General features: G+C 39.5%; 1 pseudogene across 1 annotated transcript in view; it reads left to right on the top strand.

Annotated features, from left to right (window-relative positions):
- The window catches only part of LOC149531685 (lysine--tRNA ligase-like), a 65,637-nt pseudogene extending 38,373 nt beyond the window's left edge, over nt 1–27,264 (top strand). The window contains exons 11-14 of the transcript XR_016358743.1: nt 699–842; nt 922–973; nt 26,254–26,468; nt 26,750–27,264. The product of XR_016358743.1 is annotated as a lysine--tRNA ligase-like (transcript). The remainder of the gene's footprint in view (nt 1–698; nt 843–921; nt 974–26,253; nt 26,469–26,749) is intronic.
- Nucleotides 27,265–27,888: the final 624 nt, after the last annotated feature.

The raw sequence follows: 27,888 nt of genomic DNA, 5'->3' as shown, positions 1-27,888 counted from the left end.
GGAAGTTCGTGGAACAATCTTTGCTTATTTAATTGATTTGAACCAGCAAGTTTTGTTCTTCACTTCAAAAACTTCATTTTGGTAAAACAAAATTAAAATACCAACTGCTTATTGTTAAAGGGATTATATTGACTGTCAGTGTCTGCCTATTAGCTTCTTGTTCAAATATCTATCTTCTGGCATATACCAGCTGTTTTTTCACGTTAGAAAAGCTTATGAACTACTTATAATTGATCAGAGAAGTTGGCTTCTCAAATGTGATGGATTTCAAGGGAGAACCTTAGAAACATTTATCTCAGATATTAATTTGGGCTTTGGCAGAAGCAACTAATACTTTTGTGACACCTTTCTCCTCAACTAATGCCAATAATTGCATCACATTTGACTTATTGCAGTAATAATATAGTAAATATTCATCTAACAATATTATTACTGCAATTATTAGTCAAAGAATTCCAACTAGTGATTTATAAATGTCAACATTTTAATATTATTATTACAATTTACAACAATTTCAACTTTAAAACAAAGCACTATGGCAGGAACATGATGTAGCTGTATCCTCGTGTTAAAAATTTAAGATGAGGGATTAAACTCTGAGAAACTGTTCCAAAGCCGCATGTTTGGTTGCTGTAGATGAATATTTTATCTAAATGTTTTCTAATACTTTTCATTTTGCACGTTTTTAAATATTTCAGGACAGGCAATCTGGTGATGATGAAGCAATGGCTTTAGATGAAACATTTTGTACTGCATTAGAGTATGGGTTGCCACCAACTGGTGGATGGGGAATGGGAATAGATCGTCTTGCTATGATTTTGACAGACTCCCAGAATATTAAGGTCAGTTCTGTTTGCTTCATTGTTCATTTCTGAAGATGCATAATTGATAGAAGAACTAATAACTGTACACCATTTTCAGGAAGTTCTGCTCTTCCCTGCAATGAAACCTCAAGAAGATAATTCCTCCAAAGGTTAGTTTTTGTTTATAAATCGTGGTGAAGCTACTGAGGCTTTACTAATTGTTTCTGAACATGAAAGCGAATTTATTGTTCAGTGTGTTGGATGCCAATTTATTTGTAAACTTACAATTGGAAGAACTTTTGGCTCCAATATAAGTTCTGTAGTGGAAAGTTGGCTTTCTTTTGGTTTGTGATAATTCTTACTTTTAATTGAATGGCATTCCTGTAGTGCTGCTAAAGTGATGATTGAATGCTATATAGAATTTGTTCCTGTCTTAAGGGTGAAAGCAATTGGAATACAAGGTGAAATATAAAGGAAGCTCTTTAGATTGATGCCATCTAGACAATAGTTCTTTAACTTGGACTTAGCTCAGACTTGGCAAGGCCGACTTGACGTGTGACTCAACCACACAAGCATATCAGAATGTGATAAATGTCATTTTCTTTTTCAATTGAGATTGCAAATACTCATGGAAAGGCCTATGTGAAAGCAAATTTGCTTCTGCAGGTGTAGGACAGTAGCTCCATTGATAGTGACTAGGATGTTTGACCGTCATTCAACTGCTATGCCGAATCAAATGTATCTAGGATTGTGTTGGGTTTAATCCCTTGAAAGTCATGGATTACTTTCCTCATTCTGTCAGGCAGCAAAGGTTTTTGTAAAAGTTTCATTCATATGTGTTAATGGCTGCTTTTACCTATCTATAATGTATAGTGAACCCAGGGAAAACTCATATCCAAACTGACAACTTAGGTTTTAGTGTATATATATATATATATATATATATATATATATATATATATATATATATTGGTAGGACCTAACCTATACGCATTTTAATATTCAAAGTGACAGTTAGCAATTCAATAAATAAGAATATAGTCGAATTCTAAGTGATGTGAATTTGAGTAAACTACGGAGAAAACTCCATAGTTAAGTGTGCTCAACTGGAGGTAGTACTGGGGGGGTGACCTCTTGGGAAGTCTCGGTGCTTCACCTAGATCCAAGGAGTGCTAAGTGTTCCATTTATTCTCATGATAGATGGATTCGTATGAATTACTATTCCTGAAACATGAGTCAGTGAGTTTGACTCAAAAACTACACAGTTAAACCCTGATAGCAATATAACAATGTCAAACCAGTTAGTCTGGTGGAACTTGTGCCCAATGCTCTACCCAAATATAATATACATGGGAAACAATTGATTTTGATGATACAAGTTCACAGAGTGGCCTTTGAATCTAATCCTGATTTTAATCTAGGCTGTAACACCAACGTGGGGGTATGTCGGACCTTGGGACAACTTTCAGGTGTGGGAAAAAATGGCCTCAATTTTGGGACGGTGGGGGTACAGGGGCATTGCATACTATACATAAATAGTTCTTGAAATGGTAATTATGAAATGACATGTCAACTTTCTGTCATGCCCAAAAATTGGGGCAAAAACACAAACAATTTATTTTATTTTTAAACTTAATAAACACATGATTAACACCTACTAAATTGAATATGTTACGGCAAGTTGAAAAAGAGACTGAAGTGAGTTTCGGTTGTATTTTATAATGATGCAGAGTCTACATCTCAACCCTATCACACCATGACGAAACCTTAGGAATTAGTGACTTTAGGAACACTTAGTTCGAGTTACACAATTTGGTTGACTAAACCATGTTTAAGATGTGACATCAAATTCGAGGGGACATTAGGGTTCCATAGTTCTTGGATTAAAGTTGAATCAATATGTTTGACTAATTACCCAAGACACATTAGGTTTGACATGATTCCATAAAGTCATTTCATTATGTCGGACAATTACCCTAGGTGAACTAATTCTGCACCTCCTAGGAAGTGATTCGGAATCTTAATACTGGTTCCCAATTAATCATAATTTAATGATAAAACTAATTAATACATTTAAATATTCATCATGCAAATACCTACGTTGCACATTTCATCTCTACAACACCTTCCTATTTCACTATCCCGATCTAACTCTAACTTTACACCTAAAGTTTGAAATCCTATAATAATTTTACATCTCATTTAAAAAATAAATTATATTCTAAATATAAATCTGAACTTTCAAATGTCGCATAAAAAGAAATATTTAAAAAAAATTAATGAACAAACTATAACATTAATCTCCTAACTATCTAACTAACCTTACTAACTAGAATTACTTTATATCCTAACACTTTCATTTTAATTCAATTTAATATGTAAATAGGAACACAATCATTTTTTATAAAAACCTATTTACTAACACTAAAGATCTTACACACATGGTAGAGGATAATGAGCAAGTGGGTGGAATAAGGATAAAGGAAGGAGTGTAAAACAATTTTTTTTTAAAACCCTTTTCAACTTCTGCCAAGTCAACATACCAGGTACGCATGGCAAGGACGATGTCATCAAATCTTCACCAAGGACAACGAGGATGAGCGGCCCAATGGGAGAGCTGCTCCAAAATGCATTTAATGTGGATTGTGTTGGAAGGTAGAGATATTTGCAAGATGGGGTCTTTGCCTTTTTTGGTAAAGTGAAGGGCATGTCGCCACATGCATATACTTAGGGTATTTTAAGGTTAAAGTGGTGAGGTGGAGGTGGGACCCACCGGGTGTCGCTTTCCCATTCACTTACTTTTTAAGAGTTTAATTCGTTAATTGTTTTAATTAAAATTGGTGTCCACTAATTTATGTCTACCCTTTCTTACTTAGCATTTGGGTTTGCACTAACAATAAAATATGATAGGTGAAATATCCTAATGAGAGGAATATTGAAAGAATATTCTCTGTCACAAAAGAGAATTAAAATCTCCCCCATACATTCTCCAGAGAGCATTTTGGCTCTCCCAAATAGATGGAAATGATAAGTTTTCCTTCTTTAATAGTATTAGATTTCCTCTTAGAAATTTTATAGTGTCATAGGGTATAATGTTTTGTTCATTCTATTGAGTGGATTGTAGGTATAATTTTGATGTTTAATTTTGCATCCAAGTTGGGAGTATTTTTAGGTAGTTTACATATTATGCACCATAAGGTAAAATTCATTGATTTAATAGAACTTATACAAACTGAGGTTTTAATATGCAAGTAAGATGGATGTATCTAAATCAAACATCCACATCATTGATTACTCTCGAGCACAATAAATTAAATCCAAGATTTCGTGGAGAAAGTAGAGAGTTTTCAACTTGAACTTTATGCAAAGCAATATAATTGAAAGTACGGTATGATTTACAATCTAATAACACTTAGATCACATAACTTGCTTATTTCATACAATATCTGAATTCCTATTTATCAATATTGAAGTTACAACATTTAATCCATTTCTTTCGTAATCATTCTCAACATGGATATACAATACAATAGGTGGTATTACAATGGAGAATCCTCTAATAACATGACATCAAGAACACCAATAGTGCCCCAAGAAAACCAGGATTGTTCCATCATGAGAACTTATCCAGACAATTTGCAAAATAGAAAGAACAACTATGGAGAGCTTACCTCCCATCCTAGGTCTCGAAAGGCCACCCATCGAGTTAGGAGAACTAGTAATTGACTAGGTGACATTCAAAGACCAATCACAATGACATAACTCATCATATAATTACCATCCAAGGTATGCACAACAGGTTTCATAATGAGCCTATGACCAGGGAGAAGGTGGATTTTTCTAGGTAGGAGATGTCACTCAAGAGCACAAATCATATGCCTTCTTTCAAGGCTACCAAACCACATAAACTTCAATTTCTTTCTCTCCTTATTTCCCAAAAACACACTCAATTTTGCATTGACAGGCAAGGGCCCATAACACCTTGCTTTCTCCCTTTCCTCAACATGGGAAGAGACTCTGCATTGACTTGAGGTCCAACTAAGCCCTTCCCTCGTACATGACCACTTATGCCCTATCCGAGGGTGAGTAATGCCAACACACCCTTCATAGTTTTCCCAACAAAACAAGAGAAGAAACATGAAACAAAGCAAGTAAAATCCCACAATGCCCATTCCTTACATGATACAAGACACACATACTATAGTATGCAAGAATTTTATACATACAAGCAATGAACAAAAAGGCATAACCATGGCAATGGAGAACCTACCTTCACAAAGGTTATGTCAATGAATTTTGAGTCTCCTTGCAAATTCCAAACTTGACTTCTCTAATGTAGAGAATGAGTAAACAACCCTCAACTCTTCAAAGGGACTTTAAATAGCCTCTAAACTTATCTACCAAAATAACAGTAACTCCAAACTTGACTTTAAGCCTCCTATGGTCTTCTCACTTCCCCCTATCATCAAGACAACCTTTTGAAAGAGTGAAAACTTGGCTAACCTTATGAAGATGATCCATTTTTGCAACAAAGAGAAATTGGGATATTTTAGGGGTCATAAATGTTTTTGATCAAGGAAAACAGGTTTTACAGGGACTTGAAACTCGAAAGTTTTATAGCATAAAAGATAAGACAATAAAGTCCAACAAAACACGAAATAGCAACCAATAGCCAAAAAGAAACAAAAGGCCAGAGGCCAGGAGGCAAAAGCCAACCGCTAGACCGACAAGGAAAACCAAACCTAATGGTTCTCCTTATCCAGATCTTGCAGAGTTTCTACAGCTTCATTATCCTTTTGGTTGTCCGCTCCTTCCTGGTTGAAGTTCTGGAATTCCTCCTGGTCCAAATGATCCACCTGGTCCCTGCCTGCATTCAGATCGGCCTCTTCCTTACCAATGTTCTGGCTAGTCAGCTTCCCCGTGTTCCCCCCTCGACGCCAATTCTCATTAGAGTATCCCCTAGGTTGACAATGTTCTCGTTCAAAGTGTGCAGAGTGTCCACAATTTGATTAGTTAGAATCTGGATGATGTTGTCTAACCTCTGGACTTTCTGTTCAACCCGGGAAAATCTATCCTCTTGATCATTTCTGGAGTCCTGGCCGCTGTAGTGCTTCTGGTTGTCATCCTGGTCGTTCATCCTTCCGGTGTTCTCTTGGACTCTGCAGGAGCTCTGGTTGCTATCCTGGATAATCTTTTCCTTTAGAACCTCGATTTCCTGAAACAACAATTTGATAGATCGAAAGTTATCTATCAAGCCGTTCTTCGCGTTGTTTAGAAGGTCGAAGCCGGATTCCCGCGTGTTATCAGACAAGACCAGAAGAGCGGGGTCGATGAGCTCATCATAATGGGTTGTGCTGTCGAGGTCCTCCATCACCTGGATGTTCATTGGCTCTCTGACAATTCCCAGCCTAACAGTATCCATGTTAAAATTCCTCCAAGCCCTCCTGTCCTTTGTTATCACCTCCCCACTTTTTACCACAGTCTTCGCCTCAGGCAAGGAAGAGGGCGAGACAGGACCAAGGGTCTCGGAGGTCAGGGCGATGGGGTCTTCCTGAAGCAGGGCTTGTTTTGCTTTTCTTTTTCTGGGGTTATCTAGGGGAGCAACGAGGGTATCGAGGGTTTCCTCCCTGTCTCTCCCCCACTCCTTTTCCCCATCCTTCACAGTGTCCTTCCCCTTCGCCTTTTCCTCATCCTCTGACTCAGTCGTAGTCTCCTCTTCTTCTTCACTGTCATCTTTCACCTCTTGGGGCTCAGGCTTGGGAAGAATGGGGGGAGACCTCTAGGGCTCTTTCTGCTAGGAAAGCGGGGGTTGAGGGCAACAGAGATGGCTTTGGTGAAAAAATCCTCGTCCTCCGATTTAACAACTTGAACATCCTCAGAGTCTGAACTGGCAGTGTCCTCCGAAGCATTCCCAGGGTCACCAAGGGTTTTTCCCTTGGTTTGAGCTTTCAGAAACTCATAAACCAAGAGGAGACGGCCTTCGTGGAGGGCGGGATCAGTGATGGGTTTTCTCTTGAAACCCTCAATATTCTTAGACATGGAGGTGAAAAGAAAGGAAAATAGATTTTAACAGCATGCTTAAAGTGGTTAAGCAACACAAAATGGTGCGTTCTTATCCTATCGAACCTGGAGTCAAGAGTAATATACTCAATGAGAATCCTGAGAACATACCTCCATAATTTTTTGATGGATTCCATCTCATAGTAAGTGTCTATCTTGATAAGATTGTTCCTCTCAGCATTGTCCTTGACAAATTCACTAATAGCATTGGCCAACATCTTTTTATCCCTAAAGAAGTTTATGCCAACTTGAGGGATTTCCGTCACCTCTGCTATCAATCCCTTAGTGATTTGGTGGGAGACCATCAATTTTAACTTTCCCGTTGTTCCATGTTTCCACCATCCCCTTGGTAACCCCAGCGTCAAAGCCATGAAGGTTCTCCATGAATTTGGTTATACCCCCTTTTTCAAGCTTGTGCCAAACCTTCCCCTTCCCCTTCCACTTCTCCATTTCCCCCCAAGGCTCTCTTCTGATCCTTTCCCCAACCATGGCAGACTTCGGCTCTATAAACCCTATTCCTCTAGCAGAAATGTTGAGCTCGGTTTTCCTTGAGACGCTGAAAAAAAAATCGTAATTACGATTTTTGGTGGTTTTGTTCACACCAGCCCTCAAAGTGTGCCATCCGTACGCGTGATTATGACTTGAAAAGAGCTTTGCATGACTTGTAATTACTCCCCTTTCGACGTGTGATTTGGCGTATCTTTCCATAATTAAAAAGGGGTGATATTAGTACCCTAGATTTGATCATGCCGGAGTAACTCAATTGCTGCTGCCGGGATTTCGTCTCTGTTCGTCCATGTCATCACCGAGTTTCTGGTAACAACGTCATTGGCGAACCAGTCAGCAACCAAGTTGGCTTCACGGTAAGTGTGGCTAATGAAAGCCCTTTTGAACTTTCCCGAGTTAGATCTAAGGTCCTCAATGATGTTAGCAATCGTTGAAGAGGGCGGGGCATGTCCTTTAATACAATTGATAATGTTTAGGGAGTCGCCCTCAAGCCATAGGCTCTCGATCCTTGACGCTAGGGCGAGCTTAACAATCTGTTTGGCCGCACTGGCTTCAGCAAAGCGATTGGTCTGGTGACCAAGAGGGAAAGAAACAGCCGCAATTCCTCCTTCCGAACAATTTCTGATGATGCCATCGCTACTGGTCGGTCCAGGATTCCCCTTAGCCGCCCCATCAAAGTTGGCTTTGTGCCAATCCTCAGGGCGGAAGGACCATCTTGCTTCCTGTCTTCTCTTGTCCCTGTCTTTCTTCCTAGCTTTACTATTCCCTCCTTCCTTGATGTTTCCTCCCTTTGTGATGGCAAAGTTCTCCATAGTTAGACCTTCAATTTTCTCAGCAATTATGGACTTAGGAACCTCTCTGTCTCTGAAGATTCGGTTGTTGCGCTCTTTCCAAATTCCCCAGCAAAAGTGTGGGAGAATCCAGGAGCTAAAAAGCTGAGTATTCAAAACAGAGTGGTGGCTTCTCCACTGGTAGAAGAAGTCCTGGATGTTGTCAGGGGGACACCAGCTGAAGCCAAGATGCTTGGTCAAAAGATTTCGCACCTTAGAGGAATAGGGGTAGAGGATGAATAGGTGATTTACCGATTCCAGGTTAAGCTTGCAAAGGCTGCACCTATTGGGGATGAATTGGCCTTTCTTGGCTAAATTGTCCAGGTAAGAATTTTGTCTTGCAGTAGTAGCCAGAAAAAGATATTAATTTTGGGAGTGAGGCCAGAAATCCAGGCACTGGCCCACAATGGCTTCTCCATTCTGGCCCATAAGGAGAAGTAGCCAGAGGCTACAGAGAAAAGCCCATCCAAGTTATCACCCCAAATGACAGAGTCCCTATTGTTGTTGATGGGGGTGGCATTCAATAAAATCATCAGAGGGATAAGGTCCGGGGATAGCTCAGTGAGGTCCTGCCAACCTTGACTAGTTTTGTAATCACTGACTTGCCTACCATAACTTTCAATGCACTGTTTTGCCCATCTTCCATAAATGGGGTGGTTGATAAGAGGTCCCTCACTAGTCCAGTTGTCCTGCTAGAATAAGATATTATCCCCTTTGCCAACTTTCCATTTTGCCTTTGACTTCGCCAGGGGTCTAGCCTTTGAGATCCCATTCTAGATATAGGACCCCTGGGGAATCTCGGTCTCTTTTATCAGGAAGTTAAAGGGTTGACTTCTCAGATATTTCGGTTAGGATATCCCTCCAAACATCGGTGCTTTGAAAGATACGCCATAGCTATTTGGCCAAAAGGGCGTTGTTGAGGTGTTTAATCTTTTTGATGCCTAGACGTCCATAGCGTTTAGGGAGACAAACAAGATCCTAGGCGACAAGGTGATATCTCTTATGGTCATCAACCTTTGACCAAAGGAAGTCCCTCTGAATCTTCTCCATTCTATCCGCATGTTTGGCAGGGATTCCAAAGAGGCTTAAAGCATAAGTGGGGAGGTTCTGGAAAATGGATTTCACCAGGGTACACTTGCCAGCTTGGCTAAGGGTAGCCCCTTTCTATCCAGCAAGTTTCTTATTGAATCTATCAATGATGCTGTTCCAGAAGGAGTTCGGGGGTCTGAAGCCCAAGGGCAGGCCAAGATAATTGGCTGGCAGGGATCCAATGCCGCTTCCCAAAATTTGAGCAATTTTCCTCTTTCTCTCCAAAGGGGTGTTGATGAAGAAAACTAAGCTCTTCTCCTAGTTAATAGCTTGGCCTGAACCCCTGGTGTAGGTGTTCAGAATGCCCTTGAAAGCTTTGGCTTCACGGATAGTAGCTTCTCCCCCCAAGATGGTGTCATCCACGAATTGCTGGTGAGAGAAGGTAGAGGGGCCCGAAGAGGGCTTGAGACCCTGCAAACTCCTGTCCTGACGTTTCCTCTGGATGAGTCTTCCCAGGCATTCAGCCATAATGATAAAGAGAACAAGGGAGATGGGGTCACCCTGCCTCAGTCCTCTCGAAGGGAAGAAGAAAAGAGAGGGGAAGCCATTAACCAAAACAGATAAAGATGGAGAGGAGACAAGTTGAGAGATAATCTTGCATACCTGAGCATCAAAACCAAATGCCTGAAGGACCGCCAAGAGAAAATTCCAATCCACCCTATCATAGGCTTTAGACATATCCAACTTTAGCAGAAAGCCTTCCTTCTTGCCAGCCTCCAGAGAGTGGATGACCTCGTGAACCGTGACAATAGAGTCAAGAATCTGCCTGCCAAGGACAAAACCAGTCTGCTGGGGGGAGATAAATAGGGGGAGAATGTTGAGGAGTCTGGTGGTAAGAACCTTAGAGATGATTTTGTAAAAGGAATTGCAAAGACTAATAGGCCTGAACTTGTCCAGCGTATCAGCCCTCAGAATCTTAGGAATGAGAACCAGGAAAATGGCGTTGAGCTCTTTCAAAAGGTTTTTGGCCCCAAAGAATTCTTGGACAGCCTTAGTAACGTCCCTTTTGACCACCTCCCAGTAGGTTTGAAAAAAGAAAGTCGCGAAACTGTCCGGGCTAGGAGCTTTGTCCCCCGGAAGAGAGTTGAGAGCCTGGAGGATTTCCTCCTGGGAGGGGATAGCTTTCAGCATAGAATTGTGGTGCAGTTGCAGTAATGAAGGGATTGCCGACAGAATGTCAGCTTGATCAATCGCCAACAGAGAGGGGTCCTTGGAGAGGAGGGATGAGAAGAACTGAACAACTTCATCCGCAATCTCATCTTCCTTGGAAAGAAGGTCTTGGCCTTTCTTAATGCTTACGATCTTGTTGTTTGTGCGATGTTTGAGCATGGTCAAATGGAAGAAACAAGAGTTCTGGTCACCTTCTTTCAGCCAACTGACTCTAGATCTTTGTTTTCAATAATGTTCTTCCTTAGATATTATGTTGTGGAGGTCAGAGAGGATGGCTCGTTCTTCCAGCCTGTTCTTGTCATTATATCTATTGTGCTGAATTTCTTCCTGAATGATACAGAGCTGGTCTGTCTTTTCGTCTTTATCCTGGAAAATGTGACCAAAGTCGGACTTGTTCCAAACTTTAATGTTTCTTTTCACATTCTTCAATTTTTGGGCAACCCTGAACATTGCGGTGCCTTCAACCTCAATATCCCACTAGGAAGATATCTTAGATTCCAGATCCGGGTGGGAAATCCACATTTTCTCAAAACGGAAGGGGAAAGACCTTTTCACTGCCAGGGGGCTAACAGAGAGAGAAATAGGAGAGTGGTCAGAGCCAATTCTGGGGAGAAGGGAGAGTCTACAAGAGTGAGTCTGTAGCCACCCAAGAGAGATGAGAGCTCTGTCAAGACAGACCTGGATGCATTCCCCACCAACTCTTCTGTTAGACCAAGTGAATCTTACCCCCAAGAGGTCCAGATCCATGAAAGCCAGGTTGAGGATGAAGTTGGAGAGGTCGAGCTTGTTGTTCTGATCCGGGGCAAGATGTTCGCTTTTTTCACCATCTGTGAGGGGAGAGTTAAAATCTCCCATAACTATCCCTTTGTTAATATTGTAGTTGGCAAAGAACACTGAGATCTTGTCCCAGTTAGCTTTCCTTTCCCTTACTGAATTAGGGGCGTACAGGTTTAAAATGAACCAAGAGTCATCAGTATGGATATGGGACACCTTGCAAAGGAGAACATTCTTTGCAACAAAAATGGGGGACAACTTGAATGCCCTACTGTTATAAAGAATCATCACCACTCTCGAGGCTCCTTCTGAATCCGTGGCTTCACTGTTCATGGATTTACTAAAAGAAATCTTATTAACTAGATTCCTTTTCATCTTAGTTTCTTGGATCAGCAAAAAATCGGGTCTTTGATCTCTGATCAAATTTCTGATAAGTTCCTGTTTATGGGCTCCATTAAGGCCCCTAATGTTCCAAGAAATGACCTTCATTTCTTGCTTTCTGAGAATTCCTTGATGGTTCTCTGGCTCCTGTCTGCCAGGTTTCTTTTGGTTTCTTCTTGCAATAGCTGGTTTGATTTCTTCTTATCAGGTTGCTTGGGAGTTATCCCAACATCAGCCTTTACCTTGCTCTTGGTTGTCGTTGGGGACAACGAGGGGAGGTCATGAGGTTGGTGCTTCCTATGATATTTTTTCTTCATACACCAGCCATCTAGATTGTCCAGAGAGCAGCTGTCTATCCACTCTTCCCAATGAGCAACCTGGTTAGGGGAAGAGTTGTTGATAAGTTGAAGGAGTTTTGCCTCCTATCCTTTAAGAGCTAGCATAGTCTCCGCCTGATCAGAACCCGGACCCAGAGGTCGGGTCAGGGGGACCATAGGCCTTGGGGAGATCTTCTGAGGAGAGTCCAGCCTACCATCTGAACAGGGGGGCTCAATCCTCTGACCAATGTTTTCTTTAGAGCAGGGTTTTTCTTGCCTCTAGCCGTTCTGCTCTGACCCTACCGCCTCAGGACCGTCCTCTGCATCAAGGGATTCCACCACAGGATCAATGTGGGCTTGATCCTCCAAAATGGTGTCAATCTGCCCGGGGGTAATCTGCTTAACTGCCTTGCTAATCCACGTCTGTGAAGACCTAGATGGTTTACGCCTCCAGATCAGTTTCTTCTTCCCCTTGGCTGCTGGGCGAGGGGGAGGAGGAAGCTTCTTGGAATTGTCTGAGGTAACAGGGACCATCGTCTTCTGCTTGACCACCGTAGGGCACTGGTTGGCCTTGTGACTTGCCTTCAGGCAGAGAAAGCAGGCGAAAGGAATAGTTTCATAAACCAGTTTTTGAATGTGCACTCCAAGTTTAGAGTGAAAGGCCACAAATGCAGGCATGTCTGTGCCTTCCCTGACTCCAATACAGATGCGAGCATAGTTGAGGTGGCGCTTGGAGGCAGTGATCGGATCTGTAGATAGGAGTTCACCAAAAGTCCTTGCAAGCCCCACAAAAACATCTTCGTTCCAAAACTCTAAAGGCAACTTAGGTAATCTAGCCTATAGACAGGGGCTTGGACAAAAAAAGTCGTTCAAGTTCAGATTGGAGGTCCACTTCTGGAGCACCAGGGTGGAGCGACCAATAGCCCACTGTCCCTCACAGAGGATGTTGGACATATCTTCCATGCATGAAAAAGCAAAAGACAAGAAACCCTTCGCCATTGCCGTGACTGAGACATGACTTTTCAGAGCCCAATTCTTCTTGATGAAGGACCTTACATTGTTTATGTTAGGTCTCGGCCCCAGAAATTTGCCAACCAGAGTAGAGGCCATGGATCGAATGCTGTGATCCACGATTTCGTCTGTGATGGCGATAGCACAGGTACCTTTCTCAGATTCCGGAATAGTATTAACAGGCAGGAAAGATGACTTACCTAAAGGTTTGACCCTGAATAGAGAAGACCATTTTGTTGGCAGGTCTGCTTTGGGAAGCGGAGGAATCTTGACCACCTCCTTGGGGGGGATAACTGGGTCCCCATCTAGGATCTCCGACTGGTACCTAGTACCAGAAGATGCCTGTCCATCCCCCGCCTGTGACCCGTGTTCCAGACCAGGGATCCGATCTCGACATTCCTGCAGAGTCCCGCCCTTACCTAAATTCAATTTTTGAAAAACATTGCTTCCTTCGCTCTCGCTCGCCATTTTGCTAGGAAGTTCTAGAAGGGTTGAAAAAGTTCCTAGCCCATACACATACCACTTGGGCACTTGAATTGCATTAATTTTGGCTTTTAGGATCAATTTATGACCTATACGAGTGGCTTGAAATATTTGATCTTCAAAAACCCTAAGGATGTAACCTTTCCACTAAACCCTAATTAAGGGGAACTAATTTAGGTTACTAACTAATCAGTCTTAGATTGATGGGTTACTTTGCTAACCCTAAACTGATATGTTTGTCCACATATGCATATGATGGGTGTCAAGTGACACCATAAGATTTATTTTTACATAACATTTGACATGTCACAAAATACAGAATGATGCATACATTCCGATTATGATACAAATTAAACACTAGACAACGAGGTTCGAATCACTTTATTGGATTCAACCTTAGTGTTACAGTTTGCACATAGGGTCAATTACCTATACTTCTATTAATTCCATGGTTAATTATCCTGCACACTCAATTCGAATATCAGTAGTTCGATAACATCACATTCATATTTTAAAACCACATTTGCATAATCACATTGGTTAAAACATTAAAATTTTCATTTAAATAACTTTTCTCATTTCTGCACACATATTTAATCATCACTAATTGCATAATTAAGGTATTAACACATTAGTGTCTCAAACACATTGAGTCATAATATGTCAAAAATAAAATGTATCAGATGTGATACGATGGATCAGAGCGAGGCCTCACACTTACAGTATAATAGACCAAATGCTTGAGATGGAAAAATTGCAACACAAACCAAAACTTTTGAATAACCAAAAGAGTAACAATGTAACATAATGATGAAAGTGTTGGACTAAACACCGACGTTCCCCTTGGGGTTTCATCACATGGCTTAACTGCTTTCTGTTTTCTATAAATAAGTGGTATCAGGCACTAACAGGGTCTTTTGGTGCAACGACAACTCTAGCTTGTAACAAGAAGTAAGTTAGTTTTGTTGGTTCCCAAAACCATAGATTGGAAATCCAAGAGCTTGCTACTTCTCCAATAGGATTCCACAATTAGTTCAGGCCAACAAACAAGAATCACCTTGATTCCCTTGCACTTCAAGCTCTGCTACACTAGGCAGGTAGATCTTCTCCTCGAACCTGATCACTTGGTTTAGAGCTTTTCTATAGAAAATTTAAGCTTTGGGAGTTCTTCGACTGGCAAGGTCGTTGTACTCGATTAACATGGAGTTACATTATAGTTTTGAAATGAATGTTTTGTATAAGTTTTTTAACAATGGATTTGAGGTGTGTAAGAAGGAAGTTATAGATTTTACGACTTCAAATATAAATCCAATACTTCAATGATAAAAAGACTAGTGCTTTGGCTTATTCGGGCAACAAAGTCAACTACAATGAAGATTATAACGTACAACTTTATGATGTTCTATGCACATAAACTATAAATAGTTTAATAATCAAGAGGTGACAGATCAAATATATATACACAATTCTAAACTAGTCCAGATTGTGCTTTAATTCCTAAGGTCGGGGAGACAGATTGGACACAGATTCAGAAACAATTAAATTTTTCACAATATTTGTGATGATCGAGTTTAAAATGCCATAGATAACCTTGTCCACTTATTTGACCAAAATTGTTTATAGAATTCAAAAATGATTATAAAGGACGAATCAACTGCACTTTAAATCTCCTCGCCTTTTAGAAAATAAATAAATGGCCTTCTATTTTATTACAAATATTTGAATTCATATTACAAAGCCATATTTTTGCTCCTTATTCCTTCCTACAAATATTTATAAATGGTTCTTTTTCGAATAATGTGGTTTATAATCTCTGCCCCTATATATATCCTATTTTTCTAAAATTGTGACCTTTCAAAAAGTCATATTACTCTTCTTATTAATTAATCCCACCTCTTCGTAACATAAACTATTATGTCTTTTGCGTTATAATGCATAATCCATATGTTTGGTTGATAATTGGTTATGTTGTTTATAGCGACCACAAAAGACGAACCACACTTCAGCGTTGCTATATTGCCTTTGTTACTTCCTTCCAATCACCTCTGAAGATTTTATACATTCGCAGATGTTTGAGTTGCAATGATCCTGCACTGTATGCACAGCTACATATTTGGACTTGGAGAAGATGCTTTTGATAGCCTTATGATGCCGTAAATATCCAAACCTTTCTGCCACTGGTCATAGTTAATGTGCAGTGTCTTGATAATGATAATACTGGATACACCAAACCTCTTTATCGCTGATTGGTACTCTTAAATCTGGGTTTTATCGTTACTTTTCTTTCAACCATATTGATGTTGCATACAGGTTTTAAGCATTATTTGGACCCTCATATTCCCTCATCCTGTCTGGACTCGTATTTCCTGCTGATGTCAACGCTTGTATGCTGCTTAATTATATTTTTATTGAATCCTCCAATTAGGTGCGGTTGTCATGTTTGATGTGGATGTTATCTTTTGGTATATACAGTCAAATTATTTATCATTACCTTCTTAGATCAGAATGATGATCGATACCTTGTATGGTTCATATAGACTTCTATCATAACCATTTCATGCTTGTATTCGAAGACCTCATTCCAGTTGTCTCTGTTTATTCTTTAGAACTATATGTTTGACTGTATATTTTGACGTTAATAAATTTCCACCAGTAAGGATGTGTATTTCTGAAGCCTTGAGGGACTGCAGGGGTAGGCTGAGAAAGTGGATCTTGAATTCTATTTCCATACTTTTCAAACCAGCTAGTAATCAGAGTTTAGATACAGTAGTTGGAAGTGACTGAATAATTATTTGCCGGGTTTTCTTGCCTGAAATAATTATTGACTGGATATATATAATCCCCAAACTTTGTTGATAGGATCAGACCTTTTACCCTGCTACTTGCTATGTATGAATTTTTAAAAAGCCTTGTTCTGCTTTCCACACTCATTTTTCCAATTCAACTGACCCGGTCACAATTATGTCACCATTCAGTAATGACACTCTATTAATCTATTTGTTCAAAATTCATTGTTCAAATATGAAATATAGTAATTCATGAAGATGATCATGATAATGAGTAGAGTAGCATGATATGAAATAATGAATCATAATCAATACCAAAATGCTAGGTTGCACGGGTACCTCCCTCCCCCCCCGCTCCGAACCACGATCTGGTTCGAACCGGTTCCAAGTTCGGGTCCGGTTCAAACTTGGTTCGACCAGGGTTCTCTTTTAAGTGTTTTATTTGCAATTTTGTATAATGTTTTGACGTCCATGTAACCTAAAAAGGTGTTATTAATAGATAGATCATTATATAAATTTTAATGTCCAACAAGAGGCCTAAGGGACTGCCAATGAAAGAGCAGAAATCCAGCAAACAGCGGGAACACATAATATTGTCCGGACAAAGACAGAACAACAAACAAAGCAAAGCATACTATAGATTCTAAAGCATTCACTTCTCAGAAGACTTTCTCAAGGAGAATTTACACCCATCATTTCCCTGACATCTTGCCAATAAATATTAGTACATAACTTACAAGCGAAATAAGGGAACACAGAATCAATTGATTCCCCATTTTGGGTCAACTTTCAACTTAGATTACATGACAAAGGAGTATCTCTTCCATCAAAGTCATCTGTGACTTGCATCTGGCCTTGATGATTGAGACAACTCTACACCTTGTGTGTTTATGTTACTTTATCCAAACTCATCTTTTGGCCTCAGCCTTTGCTTTGAAAGCCCTTTTACAAGTTCAGTGCATCCTGATTGGCATTATTTTCTCAAGAATTGAATGTTTAGTGATTTGTTTCCATCATTAACCACCTGTGAAAATCTAAGAGAAGCTAAAAACTAGGTATAAAATTGCAAAATGGAAAGATTAAACAAGATCTAAAATAAGTTCATTTTCTCAGTTTCAATCATTTAAACCAACCGACCCTTCGACCCCACCCTTTTTGAATGGACAAGGAATCACACTACAATTCTATGGGGGGGCCTACCCCTACTATTTAAGGGTAAGGCAGTGAGTAGGAATCAGAGACGGGTCCAACTGGCTCATTTACGATAATAGGGGAGGGGCGATAAGAAATTAAGTTAGAGCCCTGTGTTGCTTTGACACAATAGATTTTCATTCCATTAGTTAAACCATGAACGTGAAACAATGATTACTTGAACTTGATATTTTAAATGTTTTGAATATTTGATGTTGAAGTTGATTGAACTATGTTACTATATGATGGTATGATCACTATGATATGTTATTGTTTACGGTGTTTTAAAGTTTTTGTTGTTTAAATGTGTTTATGCTTCTATGCTACATTCTAATTTTAACTCATGCTTCATAAAAATGTATATATATATATATATAAATAATTTTTACATGTTTTTGTACTAACAAACCCAAACGAACCCAAACCCCTTTCCAAAATTTTGTCAAACCAGTGAATTGGTTTTCAAATTTCGAACTTGGAACTAAACCCGAACTGGCAACTTAGCCAAAATGAGTACAAAATCATGTCAAAATGTAAGAAAGGGAGGCCTCTAATCATCACCCCAAGCCAAAGTCCTCTACACTAGAACTATTGGACTCCTCATGGTCAAGTTCTGCTAAAAAAACACTAACTAGCACTACATTGACTTATGCTGCAATCTCATCCTCATCAATTTGAGATAGCAAACCAATGGTTCTTGTGAGAAAATCAGAAAAGTATGATTCTTTAACTTAAAATTAAAAATGATAAAATTTAGAACTTGAATAGGTTCTAAAAATGAGGAACTACAAACCTGAGATAGCAATCGATTGGCTAGATTGGTAATCTTTGCCCTCTGTGGTATATGATATTTCCATCACAAAATTGAGTGCTTGTATGCTATTGTTCTAACGCCCATCTGTGCCCAATCCGAGTAAAACCTAGAATGTAATAAGTTTGAACATAATGCCATAAATACACTTAATAGAAAAACTGAAGTTACTAAACTAGAGATAGTAAATATTAGTAATGAATATTGAATTAGCAATTGCTTGTAAGAGTGTCAAATTCCGTCCAATCTGAACAAATCTCACCAGCAATCTCAACATTAGACGTCTTACAATGCACCTAAAGAACCTGGTCTTCACCTCATCATCCTGTTGTGGTGTATCTCTTCTAGGCCTAGGCATGTACCACTTAGGATTCAATGCATAGGCAACCATGTGCAAAGGATTGTTCAACTTCTTCTATCTGCAGTGAATGATAGGCCGAATGTGCTCATTGTACAATGCTAAATTGGGGTCCCTCTCACGCTCAACCGCCCTTATCTGGCCAAGCATGGAATCAATGCACTCACAAACCTCCCCAAGGGATTATCATTGGGGCGTTTAACCACCGAACCATGGATCAACCTGAACCTCCTTTGTACGCTTCTAGTTGGAGTGTGCCTGGTCCTTTGCAAGGGAAAAGTACGTGGTAAGGGATCGAGTCATTTGGAACTGTTGTTACCCTACAACCTTAGTCGGTTACACCCTAAAGCTTCTGCTAACTTGGTGTAACTCCTGACGAAGTTGTATCTGGGAATTAGAGATTGACAAGCACTGACAAGTTCTGGTGTAACTTGGCCAAAGATTTATACTCATGGCAAGCATGGAATCAGTCCACACATTATCGACTTGCACCATCTAAATTCAATTGTCTAAACTACAATTACTAGGTATCCACTGAGCTTGGATCACTAGCATTACTCTTATTAGGTTAGATTGCAGCTATGAATAATTTGAGACTTTTCTTTTACATCTGACTTGCATAGATCAACTTTTGCAGCTTATGTGAAGTGACTGACTTGTTTATGGTTGGTTTTCCCAGGGTGTCCTAACTTGGGCTTAGTGCTTACATTGTGCATGACCTTTCTAATGTTGTAGGTTTGTAAGGTTGCTCTGCTACAAGTGTTGATAGGTATTCTCTATCCTGGAGTACCGTCCATAAACTGCATGTTCTTAGTACATCATTACTATTGTATCATGCTTTAGATATTGGTCAAATCGAACCTATTGTTACAGTTCCTACTTGTCTGCTGCTATGTTGGACTGCCTATACTGAACCAGTTCACACATGGCACGTGAAGCAGTCTGAGTTATTGTTAAGGCATTAAAGGTTATTGTTTCCATTCTTTCAGGTTGCATCGGTTCTGTCTGAACATTAACAGCTTAGTCACCCTTCATATTACTTTTCTTTTGGCTTAAGTCCTTTCTGTTGAGAGTTGAGACATAAAAACGATCAAGAGAATGCCTTAAATGCATGCAACGTAAGTTTGGATGTCTAAAAGTTTATATGCTATTGAAATAGCTGAGCGGCACGTTGGGCATGCCGCCCAGCACCAGATCAAGATTTGGTTCAATTTCTCTCTGCTAATTTCATCTTCAAAGATTCTTTTAATTTGAACTATGCAACACCTAACTGTACTTCTATTTTTCCATTCATGTTTAAGCATAAAACTGGAACTTCAGATATAAACAAGACAAAATAGCAGAAACATTCCATTCTTTTGGGATGTGATTATCAGAACCTTTTTGAACAGGAAACTATGATGGCAACTTGACTTTTCTAGTTCATTCAATTCAAAAGAAAGTAATAAAGCGATTGGAATTTCACGTGCCTGGACATGCTGGCTGAGAGACTGCAAGGTCTGTATTAGCTCTTCCTCATAAAAGGCTCGGCAAGTATCTCATCCCCACCTGAGTCCCAAGCTACCCAAAGTGCAACGTTTATTTTTCCTAGGTTCATGATAGTGTTCAGTTGCAAAGAATGCAAAACTACAAACTTAGAAAGAAGAGTTGCTGCTCAAAGCTGTTTTCTCATCCTCATTATATTGGCAGGAGGTGCATCCCTAACTCACAATGAGTGGGCACACTATTTCCACTACCACCCTTCGTGCTTCAAGAATGTATTTGCATGCTAGGGATCATTTTTGTTTTTGGAAGTTCCAAAATCAGATTCCCTCTCTCCCGATAAAATCCTTTACCTTCATGTTTTCCAAAAATATTTCAATATATGGAGCCAAGCTTTCCTGACAACTCATCCATTAACCAAAGAATTAAATTCAATAGGATTATCGAAAGGTGGCGACTTGGACATGATCAAGTTAGACTTAACTAAGCATTAATAAATTATGGCTGTACAATTTCTCATCAACATTACTTAGTGTGTCGCTATGCATTACACCGGAATGCCTTAGTGCTAGCAAGTGGTAATATAAAACATGTATGTTCATATAGTCAAAACATTCACATAACACATATTTACTTGTGTGGGTAATTCTATTTACTATTTATGTTTGGGTAATTCTATTGTGACATTTACTTGTGTGGGCAATGTAACTTGTGCTCGCAAGCCCACCAAGCAATCTCCTAGTTTTCAAGCCTCAACCACTAGCCCTTCAAAGTTTGCATCCTCTTCTCCAACATGGATCACTTAATCTTCTCTTTCTAAAAGACTCCACAACACCCTTTACTTATATCCAACTAAGCCACAAGTTGGCCCAATTCATTACAAATTAAATTAAATCCCTTACATTAAATATATGTTGAACCACAAATTGGCTACAACACAAATTAAATACCCAAAATTGGCTACAACACGAATTAAATACCAAAAGTCAGCTCACAGACAACTCGGCACCAACAGGGACCAAGACCAAGCCGAGCATCAGTAAATTCCCAAGCACTGCCGAGCTCCCAGTGCATGCCGAGCACACAGAGAAATATAGGTAAATATGTTCATATAGCTGACATATTTACCCAAACATACATATTTTAAATCGGCACATATTAAATTTTGCTTTGGGATAACCCTAATAACGTTTTTAGAACCCCTTACAAGCTATACGTGGTCAACATATCCTATATGGTGCAAGTGGGGGTAACAATTTGACTCAGGAGTCATGCACATTAATCAAAGCTAAAGATGAACATATCCATTTCAATTTCTTACCAGAAATTTGATCTACGAAGGTGACCAAACATCTTTCCCGATGATACCTTTCCCATCCTTTGGAGGCTGCATCGATCCTGCACCCACTTGCAGTACAATAGCATTCAGTCTGTTATCATATTATGGTAAATTTAGAGACATACATAATGCAAAATAATAATTAAATGTACTAGACTTGATTAACCATAACATCTTAAAATTAAATTAAATTCATTATACAAATAAGGATAATTCAAAATCATAAATTATTTCATGCAGAACCACCTGTGGCATAATTCACAAAACCATTTAAAATTAAACCAGAAACCACTTCAAGCACAACCTACAAAACCACAGTTCACTCCAAATAAAACCATTTAGGGCACAATTTCCAAAACCATTGTTTAATGTAAAGCCAAAACCATTTTGAGCTCAATTTACAAAACCATTGTTTAATTTAAAGCTAAAACCATTTAGAGCTCAATTTACAAAACCACTGTTTAATATAAAGTATCTTGGAGGGGTGTGATAGTGGCACAAATGATGGCCCTTTCTCCATTGCCACCAAGGACATCAACTCCTTATAATAAGGAGATCAAGCTGCATGCAAAGGGATGCCATTGGTAAAGAAGAATGTACCAATGGCATTGTCTAACCATCTCGTGGACATTAAACAAATTGGCAATGGGGTTCCTACAACTTCCTACCTTACTTTCCCTTGCCCTACCCTTTCTTGCTAAACTGTGAATGGATGAAGTTCTCGAAGCTGATTCTGACATAGTCCTTACTTTCTAATGCAAGATACACGTAGAAGTAACATGCTACCCCCGTAACTGCTGAATTGTGTGCACCTATTGCATACTAGCCAAAGACTTAGGCATTGGAACTAAACTACCATTAGGAATTCCCCACATTTTGTTTATTTCAATTCTAAACTTGCCATTTTCAGCACTTGACAAGATTTTGCATGTACTCACACAATTTCTAGTCCAAAAGAGGTGGTGTGAATTAACTCTAATAATTCTTCAAAACCATTTTGTGCCACAAAAATTACATTTCCATTTTTGCATGCCACAACTTGTAGGTGTTGATGGTGAAACTCTTATTGGAACTGTTTCATAGGTTTCACAGGAGACTTTGGATCATAAGGACCCCATACAAATGGTGCTAAAATTTGAGAGGGACAATCAACACCCCTTACTTATACCCAACTAAGCAGTCGGCCCAGTTCATTACAAATTAAATTAAATCCCTTACATTAAATTTATGTTGAGCCACAAGTGGGCTACAACACAAATTAAATACCCAAAGTCGGCTACAACACAAATTAAATACCAAAAGTGAGCTCATAGACAACTCGGCACCAAGTGTAACCAAAAGCAAGCTGAGCGTTAGAAAGACCAAGCCGAGCATCAGTAAACTCCCAAGCACTGCCTAGCTCCCAGTGTATGCAAAGCACATAGAGAGTGCTGAGAAACCAACATATGTCGAGCACACAGAGTGCTGAGCAACCAACATAAGTCGAGCACCACAGAAGGTGCCGAGCTCCATTAACGATCGAGCACCTCGGCCACAACTAGACCCTTCAGTGACTAAGCACCACTATTTGGTGACTGAGTCCACAATACTTAGCCAAAACACCTCCAACATGCAGGATTGCAAGCAAGCCCAGAATGCTCTTGCATCAAACACCCCAAGTGCGAAAAGATGTTCTCAGTAGTTGGAAGAACATCTTCTAGGATTCAACACATAAATCCCAAACTGGTTCTTCACATACATATCCTCCAACTCTTCAACTTGCACACTGTTTCCCTTCTTCTGCTTCGTCTCATCCATCCTAGGTGTGATACAGGTCTGCTTTCAATGCTGATCTCCCAAGTCAACTCGATTGCCAATACTCAGGTTTCTCGTAGTGAACTTTTTATTCTGCAAAGGAATCAGGGAATGCTTCCTACCACCTTTCACAATAGTAAACACATTCTTGACACAATCATGCACAAATCTGCAATCGTACTGCCAAGGTTTGCCAAGCAACACATGACAACTGTTTATGTCCACAATATCACACAACACTTGATCCTTATACTGCCCAATCTGGAAATCAACAAGGCACTGCTCCCTCACTTCCAAAGCATGCTCACCGTGCAACCAGCCAATCCTATAAGGATAAAGATGTCTCACTCTCTTCAAACCAAGTTTTTGAACCATCTCCTCAGCAATAAAGTTATCAGTACTACCACCATCCACAATCATCTTGCAGATTTTACCACCAGACTTGCAACAAGCCTTGAACAAATTAGTCCTCTGACAAGAATCCAATGTCCTTTGACCAACTAGTACTCGCCGAGTTAGTAAACTCTCTCCTTGCTTAGGTTGACTATCTTGGACTACAACCTCATTCACAACAACTCCTCTCCTACCACGAGGACATTCAAAAGATCTATGCCCTTCCTTACCACATCTAAAACAATTACTTTTGAACTCACCTCCACCTGTCCTTCTAATAGATTTGGCTCACCTTTTGCACTCAATTTAGCCTTTGCCAAGCTATCTTGCTTCACCTTCCCTCTAGCATTCCCTTGACTTTTCCTCTTCAACTTAACTTCTTCCTTCAGAGCATACTGATAAGCATCCTCAACCGAAGAAATATTCAACATACCAACCACATCCTGAATAATGAATCTCAAACCATTAATGTACCGAGCTACTTTCTTCTTTGACAATTCTCTATGCCCAGACCAAATAGTCAACTTGTAGAACTCCTCAGTATAATCTTTCACAGTCATATCCTTTTGTTTCATATTCTGCAACCTCTTAAGCAACTCAAGTTCATAATCATCAAGAATGAACTTAGCCTTTAACTTAGTCACCATCAACCTCCATCTAGTGATCTTCATTTCGCTTTCCTCCTCTCTGTCTCTTTGTAGTTCTTTCCACCAAAGAGCAACATGTCCTTTCAGCTTAGTTTGTGCCAACCTCACTCTAAGTGGATCTTCAATATCCTCAAGTTCAAAGTAGTTTTTCAATTCACCAATCTAATCAATCAGGTCTTCATGAGTCAAAGTACCTGAGAAATTAAAAACCTCCATCTTATGCTTCAGCTTCAATTGAGATCCAGGTCTAGCAAACTGACCAACCCTAGTTCCAGTGGGTCTCTCCACATGATCAGTTCTGTCCTCACCACTAGATCCAGTAACTTCAAAGTCTTCAACAACTTCTTCATAACCATCTTCAGTAACCACATGCCTAGGTACACGACCTAAATCACTCACAATTCAGCAATCATGTCACTCTTCATCAATGCAATCTTAGATCTGAATTCTGCTCTAATCTTCTTTGAGATCCTTTCCTCCACAACATCACTAAGATGATCAATTGCCCCAGGGTCCAGTCTTCTTAGAGGCATCTTCCAAAATCTTTGCAAACCCTAATCAATAGATACACAATCAAGAAGATCAATCAGCTCCACTAGATCAACCATCTCTCCAGCCTTCACCAATGTCTTGGTGCAAATCGCCTCGACTTTGGCGATTTGTCTACCACTTAGGAAAACTTTGGCTCTGATACCATTTGATGTAGTACAAGGCAGGAGAATCCCTAAAGGAGATGTCCAAGCGCCTAACAAATAACCACACAGCGGAAACACCAAAACAATGCAACAATAATGCAAGATGTGATACCAAATCACAACTCTTCATTCATAAAACAATTGATTATATGCAATATGCTTGGTTGTAAGGCCTTCTGGGTTAGGGCCAAATACAACAACAATTACAATAATAGTTTTGCAAGATCCTCCAAGATCCAATCCAAACACTACTCCCAGCTTGTCCATACTTGAACTCCGAAAGAAAATCACCAAGGAAATCTTAACTTGTGCTCACAAGCCCACCAAACATTCTCCTAGTTTTCAAGCCTCAGCCACTAGCCTTTCAAAGTTCGCATCCTCTTTTCCAAGATGGATCACTTACTCTCCTCTTTCTAAAAGACTCCCCAATATCCCTTACTTATATCCAACTAAGCCACAAGTTGGCCTAGTTCATTACAAATTAAATTAAATCCCTTACATTAAATATATGTTGAGCCACAAGTCGGCTACAACACAATTTAAATACCCGAAGTCGATTTCAACACGAATTAAATACCAAAAGTGAGCTCATAGACAACTTGGCACCATCAGGAACCAAGACCAAGCCGAGCGTTAGAAAGACCAAGCCGAGCATCAGTTAACTCCCAAGCACTGTTGAGCTCCTAGTGCATGCCGAGCACACAGAGAGTGCCGAGCAACCAACTTATGCCGAGCACACAGAGAGTGTCGAGCAGCCAACATAAACCGAGCACCACAAAATGCATTGAGCTCCAACGACGATCGAGCATCTCGGCCATAACTAGACCCTTCAGTGACCAAGCATCATTATTTGGTGATCGAGTCCACAATACTTCGCCAAAACACCTCCAACATGCAGGATTGCAAGCAAGCCCAAGATGCTCCTCCATTAGAAGCCAAGCAGGTTGGTTCCTTTGGGTCAAACCTAGGTTGAACTAGGGCAGACCCAAGTAGACCGAGTGTGAACCAGGTACAGTTTCATTGGGAACATTCTATAATTTAGTTCAGAAAACAATTATTACAGAATTTGAGTAAATATTTTTCGCATTACAAATAAAATTTTCTGAAGTTCAAATATTTATTACATCAAAATAAACTAGGCCTCAAGATTTCTTGGAGTGAAATTTTTATATCCAATTGTTGATAATGGCCCATCCAAATAATTGGTAGCTTTGTATGGTGATAAATCATATTTGAAACATTAAACAATATCTTCAATAGGTGAAGGGAGTTGCAAGCTACTTATATAACACTTTTCAAGTAGGATGTTAAAGTACTTTTTCATTCCCGCAGATGACCTCACCTTGTCACATTCATGGTGCTGTTGAGGGACTGTTGGAGTCTAAAAGTCCCCAAGCACCATCACACCACACTGGAGTTTCAGAGCACCCGCGCGGAATGGTCCTGGAGATGTCCCAACACCCGGTACTCTGGGGTTTTGGGTTGGGTTTGTGTCCCTGGGTTTTATTGAGAAAGAATGACATATAGGCCAATATTGATTCCTAATAGTATGTCTTCTATACCACTATGCCCTTGTTTGACTACAGGAATTGGTTGCTTCATCCTGTATCATAGAAAAAATTTGCTACTAATAGATATTGTAGTTACTGATACCATTTTTTTGTCTTTAAGGCTGAATTGTGCAGAAGTTCAGAATAATTAACTTGGGAGACTAAAAAACTTTTTATTGTGTCCAAGTTTGTATGGAATATGTGGTTCCTTTATAAAGAAATGTAATTTTGCTTAATGTATATCTTGATTGTAACTATACATTGCATTCTTTTCACAGCTTGAAGTGTTCCAAGAAAGGTCGAAAGTCAAACAAAATGCTGATTTGCTATCATGCTGCGCAGAAGTATTGGATGAATTTTTGTATTTTCGTTGGCATTCTAACTGCATTATAATGCACATCTCAAATGATAAATGAGCAGCACAATTATTATTATGTTCGTTGTAATAGATGAACTGGAATTTGTCGTTGATTTATCTCTCTATTGTTGACAATCCAATTTGCTAAATTAACTATTTGCAATTGACTCGACTGTTACTAAATACTTTTTCTTGGCGATGGCAATGATGTAAATCTGCTGGCAGATTAATTTTTGGAATTTTTTTGTTGTGCTCGGCAAAAGAGGTTCAATTTCTTTAATGCCTTGTTTTTGTTATTGTCAAAAGACACGTGAACTATTCAAGTTCAGAAATATTGTTGTAAAACTGCCATGTTCCACGATGTTTCCAAGGCGGGGGCAGCAGTTCATATATATTAATATAGGAACTGTTTTGAGTTCCTGGAATTTCATAGAATGATTGCCTTGTTCAAATGTTACATAAAAATCTAAAATATCTATGCAGTCTTTGTAAATGGTGAGCGAGTTCCATTTGGGATGTTAAGGGTTTTCAGAAGGGGAGTGAGATGGCTTGTGAGTTCCCCATGCACTTTTTTGTCTGCTTTACTAATGAAAGTGAGTGATTAAAAGTAAAGAAAAGAAGGGATGCACCTGTACCCATTTCCCTTACAGAACAGGGGATCACTGGGTGAGATCCTCGTGTCCGTGGGAGGTGAGGTTGGAGAGTGGCGGGACACATACACTTGCATCCCCATGTAATGATTGTATATTGAGGCTTTGTATAGATGGTTGGTTTGTTTTTCCCTAAATAAAAGTAGGAATGGTAAGAGATTGAATGTGCTGATTTTTGTCTGTAACCATGTCGATTAGAAAAGTCATTTTTATATCTTTGAGAGCCTTAAATAACATTTTTTCAAGTGTCTTTTGATTTTAGTAAACTATATTTGTACTCAGGTGAGCTTCCTCCATTGTGATAGGCACCATATATACTAGGGAAAAAAATCTTAACTGATGTTAAGTTGCTTATTATTATATACTTGAGAATGGAATGATGAATTGTAAAGATACAATGAATTGCACT

The sequence above is a fragment of the Cupressus sempervirens genome, chromosome 11 (assembly GCF_028749045.1).
Source record: "Cupressus sempervirens isolate cs-2001-9-10 chromosome 11, ASM2874904v1, whole genome shotgun sequence".
NCBI lineage: Eukaryota > Viridiplantae > Streptophyta > Pinopsida > Cupressales > Cupressaceae > Cupressus > Cupressus sempervirens.
This window is presented reverse-complemented; position numbering and strand designations above follow the sequence as displayed.